At 38.5% G+C, this 12,774-nt stretch overlaps 1 protein-coding gene and 1 long non-coding RNA gene across 4 annotated transcripts in view; both read left to right on the top strand.

Annotated features, from left to right (window-relative positions):
• Positions 1 to 12,774, top strand: part of LOC311293410 (uncharacterized protein) — a 331,123-nt gene that overhangs the window by 259,902 nt on the left and 58,447 nt on the right. The window lies entirely within an intron of this gene.
• On the top strand, positions 4,525 to 11,953 carry LOC311293411. 3 transcript variants are annotated; one of them, XR_014627928.1, is made up of 5 exons: positions 7,804 to 8,086; positions 9,109 to 9,182; positions 9,252 to 9,379; positions 9,506 to 9,608; positions 10,430 to 11,951. It is a non-coding gene; the product is annotated as an uncharacterized lncRNA (long non-coding RNA). The 3 variants fall into 3 exon arrangements; XR_014627929.1 differs by having other exon boundaries at positions 4,525 to 9,182; positions 10,430 to 11,950; XR_014627927.1 differs by lacking the exon at positions 9,252 to 9,379 and having other exon boundaries at positions 10,430 to 11,953.

The following is a 12,774-nucleotide window of genomic DNA, read 5'->3' as shown; positions in this document are numbered from 1 at the left end:
ATCACAGGACACAGATTGATTTCTGGGATATTGTACATAAAATAATTTGCAGGTGTTTCTCAAACCATGGCTGTGTCCTGGTAAGTCTGCATATCTCGACTGCCACGCCATCAAGCGCCTCTGAAGGCCGTCTCAGTTTGAAGGATGTTTTCATTTTGTGTCTTTAATTCAGCTCATTTTGAAGGATGCATCAAGTATATCCTTTGTGTTCTTCAATCTCCCACAATCCTTTGCACACATTCTAATTCATGTAAAAGAACTGATGGAAAACGAGTCGGCACTGAGTTTATCTGAGTTCATTATGAAATTTAAGACACAGATAATGTATTCGGAGATGAAGGCATACATGTTATCTTTTGTTTATTAATTAATCACTGAACACTAAACTGACAATAATGTAAGACACTGGGAGACACAGACGGCGGTCATTCACTGTATTGCATTAATAAAAAAGCCAGTTAATATAAAGATATTTAATAGGAAGTATTTTTCCTAAATTAAGTTTTAATAGTATTTTTGTGCCGTGACCGTGGGGCAGAGTCCTGCACGGGTCCGATTTTGTAAGTCCTCACCCGCCCGTACCCGCAGTGCTTACAACTGCATCCGACCCGTTTTCCGACAACAGCACTAATTAAAATCCGCACCCGACCCGACCCGCTTAAAATAGAACCAACACCCGACATAAAATCAGTTTAGACTACAGGGGTGCAAACAGCGCGCTTTTCGGCGCCTCCCGCTTTTTTCACGTCAGTTTGGGTGACTTGTGTGAATCGTGCAGATCCGAAGAGTTTTTTTTTAAGGAGGGGGGAGGGGGGTGGTTTGAGAGGGTCTGATTATAATTTAACCAACAGTAATTCTGGATTGCGTCCACCAACAAGTAAATAGGAAATAAGCGAATCAGAACACTGCGCGCCAAACCAGCAGTATGTGCGCAAGCGTGAACCACTAGTGTTTCTGTCTCACTCTGGATCTGCCACTGCATCACATTTCTCTCTGCGTGGCGTGGAGTGTCCGTTTTTATGTCGGCTCTCATGTTAACTGGTTAGAGCTGGTGTTAGAGCACAATGCCTGCGTGACACACACACTTCTCGAGCCGCGCCGAAACCGCGTGCTAGAAATAGAACCGCAACCGACGCTTATTTTTCACGCGACACGCACAAGTGTTGGAAGTTTTCAGACAAAATAGAAGGCGCAAATACATATTAATAAATTACATTTTGATGCTTGAAAGTGTCTCGGTTTTGACAAATGCATATATAATTGTAATTTAAAAAATAGGCCTAATTATCGATTTTCAAATATTGCCCCTGTCAATAGGCCTACAGAACGAAATATTCTGTAGCCTATTTTGCCGTCAATACTGCCGACGTTGTCTTTGCTGTATCAGGCTATATGTTTAACATCCAAATGTAGATGGTCTGTCGGCGCACAGACCCACGCAGTCGCAGACAGCACGTGAAGTTCGTGAACACCGAATTCCCTTTTCTTTCTTTTCTATTTGTGTTTGAACAGACATGTGCACGAAAAAATAAGCCAGTGTCCGTCTCAACGAGTTTCCCCGTAAACGCAGTCAAAATAAAACGGATGCGTGTCATTACCGGTATACGTGCATTCGTCTTAAAGGGACAGCACCCAATATACCTGCAGCTGTTTGTGTCACCAAAGTTAATCAAACAACAAAAGAGAAAGAGAAAAATCACGTTTTGTCAAAAGATAAACTGTATTAATACTTAATACAGTTAATTTACCTGAAAAACATAAAGCACTGCTTTATTTCTCGTGTATTTGTGTTTTATTGTATTTATATTTGTATTTTGTTTATTAGTTTCTATGCAGATGCACTAGGCCTACCCTACACAATTACCCCAATCATCCTAGAATTATTAATTCTTTACAAAAAGAGCTATTCAAATCATCAGGTGAAATTGTTTTCAGGAAGTAGCAGTAAAGCAAGAAGAAGAAGTGCAAGATAGTTTTTCTAAATTTCATTTGACTCTATGTGCCTATAGGGGTGGGTTGGGGATGGTGGCAATGTAGTAGGGTAGAGTGGGGGAAAACGCCCCCCTGGGGTAAAACGCCCCCACCTGTTTTTCCCAAAATAACCACTAAAAGTAGTCAAGATACATTTTTACTGTTGCTATGCACTACGTTGATAACGGGGATATACAAATCTCTATGGAGAAGCTGACACCAGCGACACATTTGAAGAGAAAAGGATTACATGGTAAATGCTATAATTTTCAGATATTAGTAAATAAGTGTTTAAGAGAATATTGTTCTGCAGGATATCGCAGTGATGTATGATAGATGAATAGTGAAGTCTGTAGTTTGAGATCATATATTATTTATAAGGAATATAATTATATTTAAAAAATTAAACATTTTTTAAAAAACTCATAGCTTGTGGGGTAAAACGCCCCCTACGCTGAGGGGTAAAACGCCCCCCCCCCCCCTGGGGGCATAGTTTCTCTATCATAATTACTATAATAAAATATTTCTATCAAATCCTTTGTTTTACACTTAATGCAGTATAACTAGGTGGTAAAATAAAAATATTTGAACAAAACATGAAAAAATTATCTCAAGTGAGCATTAACTAGCTAGCTTGCTAGCACAGTAAGCTCACTGAGGGAAGGTAGTTAATTTTGCCTATTTTGAACATTGCTGAAATAAATATTAATATATATACATGTTGATACATTACTTGCCTTTTACCTTTAGAGATTAAAAACTATTGTCTGTTAATTTTGCTGTTGATCTATGAAGCAAACTGGTTGGTAAGAAAGGGGGCATTTTACCCCACCTTGGGGGGCGTTTTACCCCACCGCTGGGGCAAAACGCCCCCTTTGTACAAAAATATTTTCAGTGAAAATACTAATTAATTATGAAGGCTGAGCAATTTTAATATTTGGTGAATAACTCCTGCCATAGTCACTCAAAACCGGGATGGCAATTCTAGTCACATTTATGTTTTGTTTCACTGTAATGTCACATTTTCCTTAAGGGGGGCGTTTTCCCCCACTCTACCCTATCTGGATATTTGCCGTGGGACGAGGGCTTCGATTACCTCTCTTTTTTGACCATACATGTGTTTGCACCCCTGAGACTATCACATTATAGACACACTTACAAAAATGTTTATTGCCAGGTCATACAGAAGTTATTACACGACATCAGCCGAAGCTGTCAAAAGGCCGGTACATGAAGAACATGGCTAACGTTACCACAAAACTGAGTAGCCTTATAACATTTTACCAATCGAACAGACGCGGCTACAACACTATATCTGCCACCCAATTTCGGCTAGCCTACATCTGACAATTTTGGGTTCAAACACGCCCTGTACACCACACATACTTAACAGTGTTAAATTTGAAAAATACTGTTTGACAGAACTGCTTGGTTTGTTACCACAGTTATCTGCGTGCTTCCTCAGCGATGAAGGTCCACATTTGCTGCTATCCAACACGAAAATGCAGCAAAGCCTTTCACAATATTTTCTTCAGATAACTCCAAATTTCTCCCACACACTGGACTTGATTTTTGATGACGTATTGTCGACAACTTTACAATCTCCACTAGCTATGCATTTTTAAAAGTGAAAGTAGCCTATAGGTAACGTTATAGATCCTGAGAGGGCGTGGCGCGTGGGCACAAATAAACTGATGTGGATTTTAAATGATTTTTTTAATTTTTGTAGATGTGTTCCTAAAAATATGGGAGACCGGGGACAGTTGCAACATGGGGATGGTTGCAACATGTCATTTTTCTCCAATCAGAAACAAGCTAGAGTGATGACACTCATACTGTACATGCACAGTTAGACCCTCTCCCCACTAAGAAGACATTAGACATATTCAACATTTGCTGCTGCATTTATTGAACAAAACTTGTTTTTTCATGAGATATATTTTCATGAGATATATTTTTTGTCATACTGTCCAGAAATTTTGTATGAATTAATCAAAACTTACTTTGAATTATTGTTTTGTTGACTTCTAAGTGACATGGTTAGCATGTGTCAAAGTCAGCGTGTCTAGCAGGCACATGATGTTCTGTCATGGCTGATAGGGTTTGGGACAGTTGCAACAAGTTATAAATTGCATGTTTAATAAAGGTTTGTTGCTTTGCAAATTGTTCAATTCTTCCTGTCTGACACTGAAATATGGAGAGATTGAATAGCATCTGTAACGCCTGCACACTGGATCTATGTAGGCCTATGTTCTACACATAAACAAACAAAACTCAATAACTGTTATTTGATAAATATGACTAAATAAATAAATTATAGGCTACAATAATATTATTGAAATAAATAATATTATAATATTATAGTAGGCCTAAAACAGTTAATATTTTCAGAATTTTATGCTCATTGAGACAAAAAGCTAAAATTAATTTGAGAAATTTAAGGTATTTTTAACGTGTTGCAACCGTCCCTGGGTCGGGGTCAGTTGCAACATCTGACTTCTTCCATTCAAATAAATTGTTAGAAATAAAGTTGTTCCAACACGAAGTGCCTTTTCTTTCCGTCCTTTATTTGGGTAGTGAATGAATAAAACAGAAGAAGAAACCAGCGCTGGGAAGCTCAGAAAAATAGCTCAGCTCCCAATATTCTGAACAAAGAATATATACTGAAAATGTATAGGGAGTATCACAATCTCAACCAATAAGATTATAAATGACATCATATCATATCAGATATACTTATATAACAATCCTATAAATGGTAAATATCCGGTAAAGTTTTCCTTCTGAGCCTTGTGGTCCGAAGGCTTTTCTGTATCATACATGGAAGAAAACGAGACCCTCTCTCCCTCTAACTCTGAGGGTCCTTCTTAATGTGAAACAGATGTGAGATTACATACATACAAAAGAATTTGCAAACAAGGCCTTTTCACTGTAAAGCACAGGGCCTTTTCTGTGGACACAACTTATGCTCTGGACAAAACTATTTTATGGATAAAGCTATTGCATGGACAAAGCTGAGATAAAGAAAATACATTTCTAACAATGGCCCCTTTGATAAGATAATTATCATATAACAGAATTATCATATCACATCATTCTCAGCATGTCCATTATGTGTAAGATAATACATTGGAACATTTAAACATTACGGATTTACAGTCCTGTTCATCAAAGCATATTGAGAAGATACAAAAGTATTCATAGCACGATAAATCAACATCCTAATAAATGGAATAATACAGCAAACAATAAATGCAAGGATTAACAGTATAGTTCCTATTGGAATTAATGCCGAGACAAGCATTTGCCTCCAGCTCGTTATCCAATCACCGAAGCCGCTTCTGTCACTCACTTCTCTTCTCTGCAATTCATCAGCAATTTTTGTCATATTATTTATTCCTTCAGCGATAACGTGTCCATCTTCGTCATTTGCCGGGATAAAAGTACAACAGGAGATACCAACGATGACACACACCCCTCCTCTGGCCGCGGTTAATTGGTCTAAAACGAGGCGATTCTGCAGCGAAAGTAAACGAATAGCGCGAAGTTCTTCTTGGACACCAGCTAAAGTGTCTCTTGTAGTTTTAATAAAGGAGATCAATTCATATCTTGTAACTTCTACTTCAAGTTGAAGATTGCCAATTCCTATTGATGGAAAGATACTTTCGAAGAATTTTTCCATACCAGTCCATAGTCGATGTTCTTTTGGTACTGGATTGTCTCTTCCCAAACTACTAACTGAACTGCGGTCAGAGAGGGAGCGTGTGCTTCTTTGGTTCATCACATCATTTTTGTGTGGTCTAATAATCATGGAATATTCCTCTAAAGTTACCAGGGCACATCGTCCACTCCAATTAAAAGGTAACGAGGTGTAAACCATGTGCCCGCATAACCAGAACCAATCTCTTAAAGCTCTTGTTCCTCTTACAGATGAAACATACCTATTACAATTTTTTCCCGAGTAAAGTCCACAATACTCATCACACAACTCTTGAATCTCAGGAGTTGCTACTCCATAAGCACTCAAAGTAGATATAGGGCTTGTGTATAAATGAGCATGGTTATCAGCACGAACAGGTGTAATAGCAACTTAGCAGACATGGCTTAGTGGATTCAATGAGAATTATTGCTAATCTCAATCAGCAATCTCGTTCTTCATCTACTTCTCTTCCTCGCTCTTCCTTCGATCAGTGCTGGAGGTCCACTTCCGCATAGGCTTATGCGTTCCCCTGGGATGGAGCTGCCTTCACTCTGCTGGCGTGGATCCACTGCGGCTGGAGGTCAGTCAGAACACCGGTCCTCGTCACAGCGATCACCGTGGCAGGCCCCAAATAGTTTGGTTCCCCAAGTTTCGTGGCCTTCAGACACTTTATCAGCACCTGTTGTCCTGGAACGAAAGGATGAGTTGGCTTTTCTGAGGGAAGAGGGAGAGACAGAGAAACATCACCATTTATGCCATTCAAAGTTCTAACAAGGGAATCCACATAATCCGCGATGATCACCTCCGTGTCACCTGTGGAAAGATTGCCAGCGCGACCTCTGACCCAAGGGGTCGGGAAAGGTCTACCCATGAGAATTTCGAATGGAGACATTTTTGTGGTGGCTGATGGAGACATTCTCATTTCTGTCAATATGGCGGGCAACAAATCAACCCAATTTCTGCCCGTATCTAGACACGCTTTATTAAGACGTTCTTTTATCGTTTTGTTCAAACGTTCCACGTTCGCTGAGCTCTGCGGATGATAAGGAATGTGAAAATGCCAATTAATATTAAGCTCTTTGGCTAATAATTGTGTCACTTTAGAAGCAAACGGAGTTCCATTGTCACTTGCTATAACGGTTGGAATGCCGAAGCGCGGTATAATTTCTTTTGCAAGAACCTTTACTACCGTCTTTGCATTTTCTTTGCCACACGGAAAAGCTTCTGGCCACTTAGAAAATCGATCAATAATCACTAGCAAATATTTATTATTTCCACATGGAGGCATGTGTGTGAAGTCGATTTGTAAATATTGAAAGGGAAGTTCAGGATGCGGTAAAGCCTCATGGGCGATTGCCTTGTGCCGATTTGTTCGCGCACACACCAAGCAAGCATCCAATATCAACAAAGTATTCCTTCGAACGTTTGCTATGCAATATGATTGATTCAAATTTTGTATCACTTTCTCTTTTGATACATGCGATACACCATGATAATGCCTGCACAACATTACAATGGTGGATGCAGGTAGTGCGATTCTACCTTGTTTATCTCTCAAAATACCAGCTTGGTCTGGTTTTACTTCATTGGCTGCCCAATGATTCAAATCATCTTGAGTAGGATTCGCTTGTAGTATCTTTATGTCCAAATCATTAGTCAATGATGAATTCATCATTGGCACTTCAGTGCTTTGGTCATTTACATGTGGGCTACGTATCGCCTCTTTTGCTGCCCATTTCGCTACTTCATCTGCAAATCTGTTTCCTTTGGCTTCATCAGATTCACCTGTCTTATGACCAGCTACCTTAATAACAGCAAGCTTTAATGGCTGCTGTGCTGCACTAATCAGCTCGGCCACAATATTATGGTGCGAAATTGGTTTTCCATCGGAGGTTTTGAAATTTCTTTCCTCCCACAATTTAGCGAAATCATGAACTACACCATACGCATATTTGGAGTCAGTGTATATGTTAATGCACTGACCTTTTGCCAATTGGCAAGCTCTTGTTAAAGCAATTAGTTCTGCAACTTGTGCTGATTTATATGGCAGCGAATATGCTTCAACTACATTGTCGGGCAATTCAACAATAGCATAACCACACAAATATGTACTGTCGTTTGCACTGTAAAAAATCCAACTTGCAAATTGTTAACTCAGTTTAAAATTTTAAGTTGAGTGGGCAAATTTTTTACTGCAATGTTGAGTTTACTTATAAAAACTATTTAACTGCAAGTGCACTACTATTTTGTCCAATGAACACAAACAATTAAGTTGAGAAAACTTAATATTTTGATTTCATAGTTCGAACGTTTAACTTCCCGTCATCGCGCATGCGCAGTCTGTCTCGATGTACGTTACTTGGGGTTTCCTCCTCCAACCACGCTATCGAAGGGACTGGATTTCATCTGATTGCGGTAAGTTTTCTTTAAGCTTTATGAATGAAAATAGGCTATAAATTGCACACATATGTTGATAAAATATAGTATTATGTTAAAAGATATATTTCGTGGTGACGATAAGTTTTTATTGTTAGAGATTATCCACGTAGCACATTGCTACTTAACAAGCTAATGTTACCCAGACTAACGTTAGAGTGAGGAAACATGCTTGAAAAAGAAGGACAAGGACGTGCATGGTGTTTAAAAGATGTTAAAAATGTTAAGCTCAGTAAGTCGTGAATAAAGACTTAAATGCGGTGCTTGCGCTGATTGAGAGACAGAAAGCCGCTTCTCTCGGACTCGGACAGAATCTGAGTGCAAATTCAGCTATCTTTCGTGGCGTATTGCGATTTAATAATGACATACACATACAATTATGTCAATAATAAAAAACAAAACAAAAAAAGTATTCAAGTAAACACAGTCGGCAATGTCTTAAGTGAACATAACCAATTTGGTGAAACCTAGATGTTTCAGTATTAGATCCATGAGCTCTTAAAGTGACCGCAGTCCGTTCAATTTAATTTCAAGTTTATTTGTCACGTATACAAATTTCAGTTACAATTTGTACATGCTTAGGTTGAGGCTCAGTCATTCTACAGTAGTGCAATATAATTAAATACAATACAATTTAGAGGAAACATTTAATAATAGAAGCCTATGCAAACCTAATGTGTTATGTTAAAAATATGTATGTTAGCTTTGCATATCAAATAATAGAATGGGTAGTATGTGTGCGGTATGTTTTAAAGTGAATAGGATAAAAATATTGTGTATCCTTAAATATTAGGCTAAATCCTTAATGTTAATCAATTAACAAAAGACAAAATCGCTGTAAATACAGTGAAAACTATGCATTGATTCTTTTTCACATTTGATTATTCATTTTCTGTATTATTTTGCTACATGTTAAATTAACCTACTGTAACTGATTTTTTTGTTGTTGTTTTGTTTAATAAAATTATGTATCTTTGTTCTGTTGCATTTGTCCTTTTTAGACTAAAGAACATCAGTACAGTGACAAGATCCTTGGATGTGCTAAAACAGTGGCCTTTATTTTTTAAAAGATCAGGTGAGTTGAACTGAATTTACTTACTGTTTCTTACTGTTTCAACAATGTTTTTTTTTTTTTTTTTTTCAGGGTCTCTGCTGAGTATTACAGTATCACACAAACTGATCCGAAGAGCACCTTTTTCTCTTAGTTAAATGAATACACATCTAGTTGTACAGAGCAAGTGGTGGAGATGAAGATCCTCACTTGATCATCAAGTAATTATTTTGCATGTGATCATATCTCTCTGGTTAAAGGCTGAATGGTGCCATCTCTTTTTCAAGGTAATTCCCATGCTTCACTTTGTATATAACTTGTTCCGTATTTGTTTTTCTGTCTTTCAGACACAGAAACTCCAATGTGCTTCCTCAAAGAAAGTCTACAACTCTTAAAGGTCTGCCTTTGTTTATGAGGGAAAAGTCTGGAAACATCCTGAAGACTTGCCTGGTAAGAAGATCATCAGCATATACACTCACACCTGATATATTTCACCTATTTACCAGATGCTGTTAAGAGATAGGTTTTGTGTGATATACAAAACTTATCATCAACAGACAAAGTCATGGTAAAAATTACTTTATTAAATAATTGTAGTTGAAACTTTCTCAGTGATCAGTTTGACTTCATCTGATAGCACAAATTCAACAAGCTGTTATTTTACCAAAGCAAAGACAGTGGAAAATTACTGCTTCACAACACTGTCCGGAGACATTCCCTCTGATATCTAACCTGTTAAAACAATACAGTGCACAATCATAAGGTTAAACAGTAATGTAGCAATAGCAGAGTAAATAAAATTAATATAATATGAAAGAATATGAATATAGGAGATATAAACAAGAAAAGGCAGCATGAAAGTAATCCATGTGACTCTAGTGATTTAAACCAATCTTCACTGATGCAATATGACCAGTTTTGGGTGATGAACAGAATGTGTGCCTTAATACATGTACGATTTTGGGTGACCTAAAATAACTAAACTAAAACTAAAAAAAGCATTAAATCAGAATGGCCGTGGATTCTACTGTGGACGAATGCCACAGGCAATCACATCAATGCTGATATGGCATTGTTTGGAGTTGGGAAAATGTTTTCCGTTTATCAGTTTTAGCTCTATGGCTGAATTTGAACATGCTTAAAAACATGACCACCTTTACTTTTCAAGTGAAGTTACATGAGCAGACCTTTAGGAACACTCTGTGGTCTAACATAATTCAATACAATAAAAAAATGACCCTAAATTTATGCTGATTTATTTTCTACTGCAGGACACAGAGCCAGAAGACATTCACAAGGGGAGAAGATGAGGACCTTAACTATCGTTGAAGATGATGTTGCCACTGTCCACTCAAACCCAAATATAAGGTGCCTCTCTGTAGTACTATAAGAGCAGTTTGGGCCAGATAATGTGCAAGACCTTTGCCACAGTTGTTACTCTCCTCTTTGGCTTGATTTATGGCCCCAATGTTAACTATTCTAAAGCATTAAAATACACCAGTAGTAACTGGTTAAGAAAAAAATTGTTTAGTTTGTTTAGAAAAAAAACGTTTATTTATCTTGACCCAAAGTGCTCTGCAAGGCTGATTTTTTTTTTTTTTGCATAGTCCTTCAAAAGATTGTCCAAGTAGCTGCAATCCATATGGATAATTGTAAGGTTGAGCATTTATTTATTCCAGTTTGTACTCTAATTTTGTGCATAGTGTTTTTTTTTAATTTATATATAAATCTTGAAGAGTGGAATAGAACTTCATCACCTTAAAATATGTGTACCTAATGCAAATAGAAAATGTGTTGTTTTGCAGAATATTTGTCAATAAATAAGTTCTGTAATGATAGCAATGTCTTTTGTATTGTGTTGTATTTACAGTATGGTTTACTCCCTGCATTTGAATTCTTAATGTGAAGGCTGTACAAGTATCTGGGTGAGATATTTGAAAAAGTTGAATCAACTTAAAAAGTAAAAAAGTTGAATCAACTTAAAAAAGTTAAAAATTGAATCAACTTAAAAAAGTGAAGCAACCAGCTGCAAAGCTTTTTTGAGTTTACTGAACTTCAGGACCTCCGTAGTTGTGCTTACTCGTTTCTTTGAGTTGGACTGGTAGTTGGATGAACTTCGACCACTGAAGTTGAGTAAACTCAAAAATGCTTTGCAGCTGGTTGCTTCACTTTAAGTTTACTCAACTTTTTATTTTTTACAGTGTGGCTTAAAGCAGGATCCATCGATATACCAATTCCGTCCCTCCTCTAGGACAGATGCAGACACATCTGGCCTACAGGCAGTCGACGTCTGGATCCTGGTCAGGCAGTCGTGGTCGTCACTCTGAAATTCACCCTGTGTCAGTAACCTGTGCAAATGTACAGTGGGACCGTGAACAACAGAGGTTACTTTCAAAGTTAAATTAGCAGTAGCTAACAATATAGCCTCATAGCCTGAACGGCGTTGAGCAGTCATATGCTGTGTAGAAATATTATGCATAATAGCTCCGACCTGATGAGAAGTGTGTACCGTTAATGGATGAGATAAAACAACCCTTTCAGCATCCTGTACCATGATCGCTGTAGCAGCCACTGCACGCAAACAGGCAGGGAGACCCCTAGCCACTGAATCAAGGGTTTTAGACAAATAAGCGATTGGACGAAAAGTACCGCCATGATCTTGGGCCAGGATTCCCGCAGCAGTTCCTCCACTTTCGTGAATATACAGATGAAATTCGCGAGAGTAACAAGGGAGGCCGAGGGCGGGAGGCCTTAGGAGAGAGGATTTCAAATGTTTGAATGCTTGATCCATTTCAGCACTCCATGTAATGTCCTCTTTATCACCCAGCGTAGCTTCTCGCAGAATTTTGTCATACATGGAGCAGTTAGGGACCCATAGCCTGCAGTAATTGACCAATCCCAGAAAGCTTTGCATTTGCTTCCGTGTTGATGGAGGCTTGAATGCAGCGATGGCTGTGACCCTGTCATCCGACAGACGGACTTGGCCTTGTGACAGTTCATGGCCCAAGTAGGTGACTTTTCTCTGCACCCACTGGAGTTTATCTTTGGATGCCATGAATCCAGCCTCAGCTAGAATATTGCAGACAATTGTGGAGGCAGCAGCACACATCTCTGCAGAGGCGCCAGTAACTAGGATGTCATCCGCATACTGGAGCAGACAAGTCTCTGGGGGGAGTTTGGCATCCTTCAGTGTAGCGTGCACTACGGCGGAGAAAACGGCTGGAGAATCTCGAAGGCCCTGGGGTAACCTTGTCCATTGGAATTGACAATTTCGATAACAAAACGCAAACAGTGGCTGAGTTTCAGGATCCACAGGAATGCTGAAAAAGGCAGAGCTTAAATCAATAACAGAAAAAAATGCATGTTCTGAAGGAATAGAATTAAATATAGTCTGTACATCTGGCACAATTGGTGCAAGAGGTTTTATCAAATCATTAATTTTTCTCAGGTCTTGTGTTAAACGCCAAGAACCATTTGCTTTTTTGATAGGATTAATTGGTGTGTTATAAGGTGAATGAGTGCGAACCAGGATGCCTTGAGCCAATAGCTGTTCTATGAGGGGGGCAATTCCCTCCTCTTTTTCCTTTGAAAGCGGGTATTGCTTTTGAAACACAGG

Source organism: Rutilus rutilus (genome assembly GCF_951802725.1).
Source record: "Rutilus rutilus genome assembly, chromosome: 7".
Taxonomy (NCBI): Eukaryota; Metazoa; Chordata; class Actinopteri; order Cypriniformes; family Leuciscidae; genus Rutilus; species Rutilus rutilus.
The sequence above is the reverse complement of the archived record's forward strand: the minus strand, read 5'-3'. Positions and strand labels throughout refer to the sequence as shown.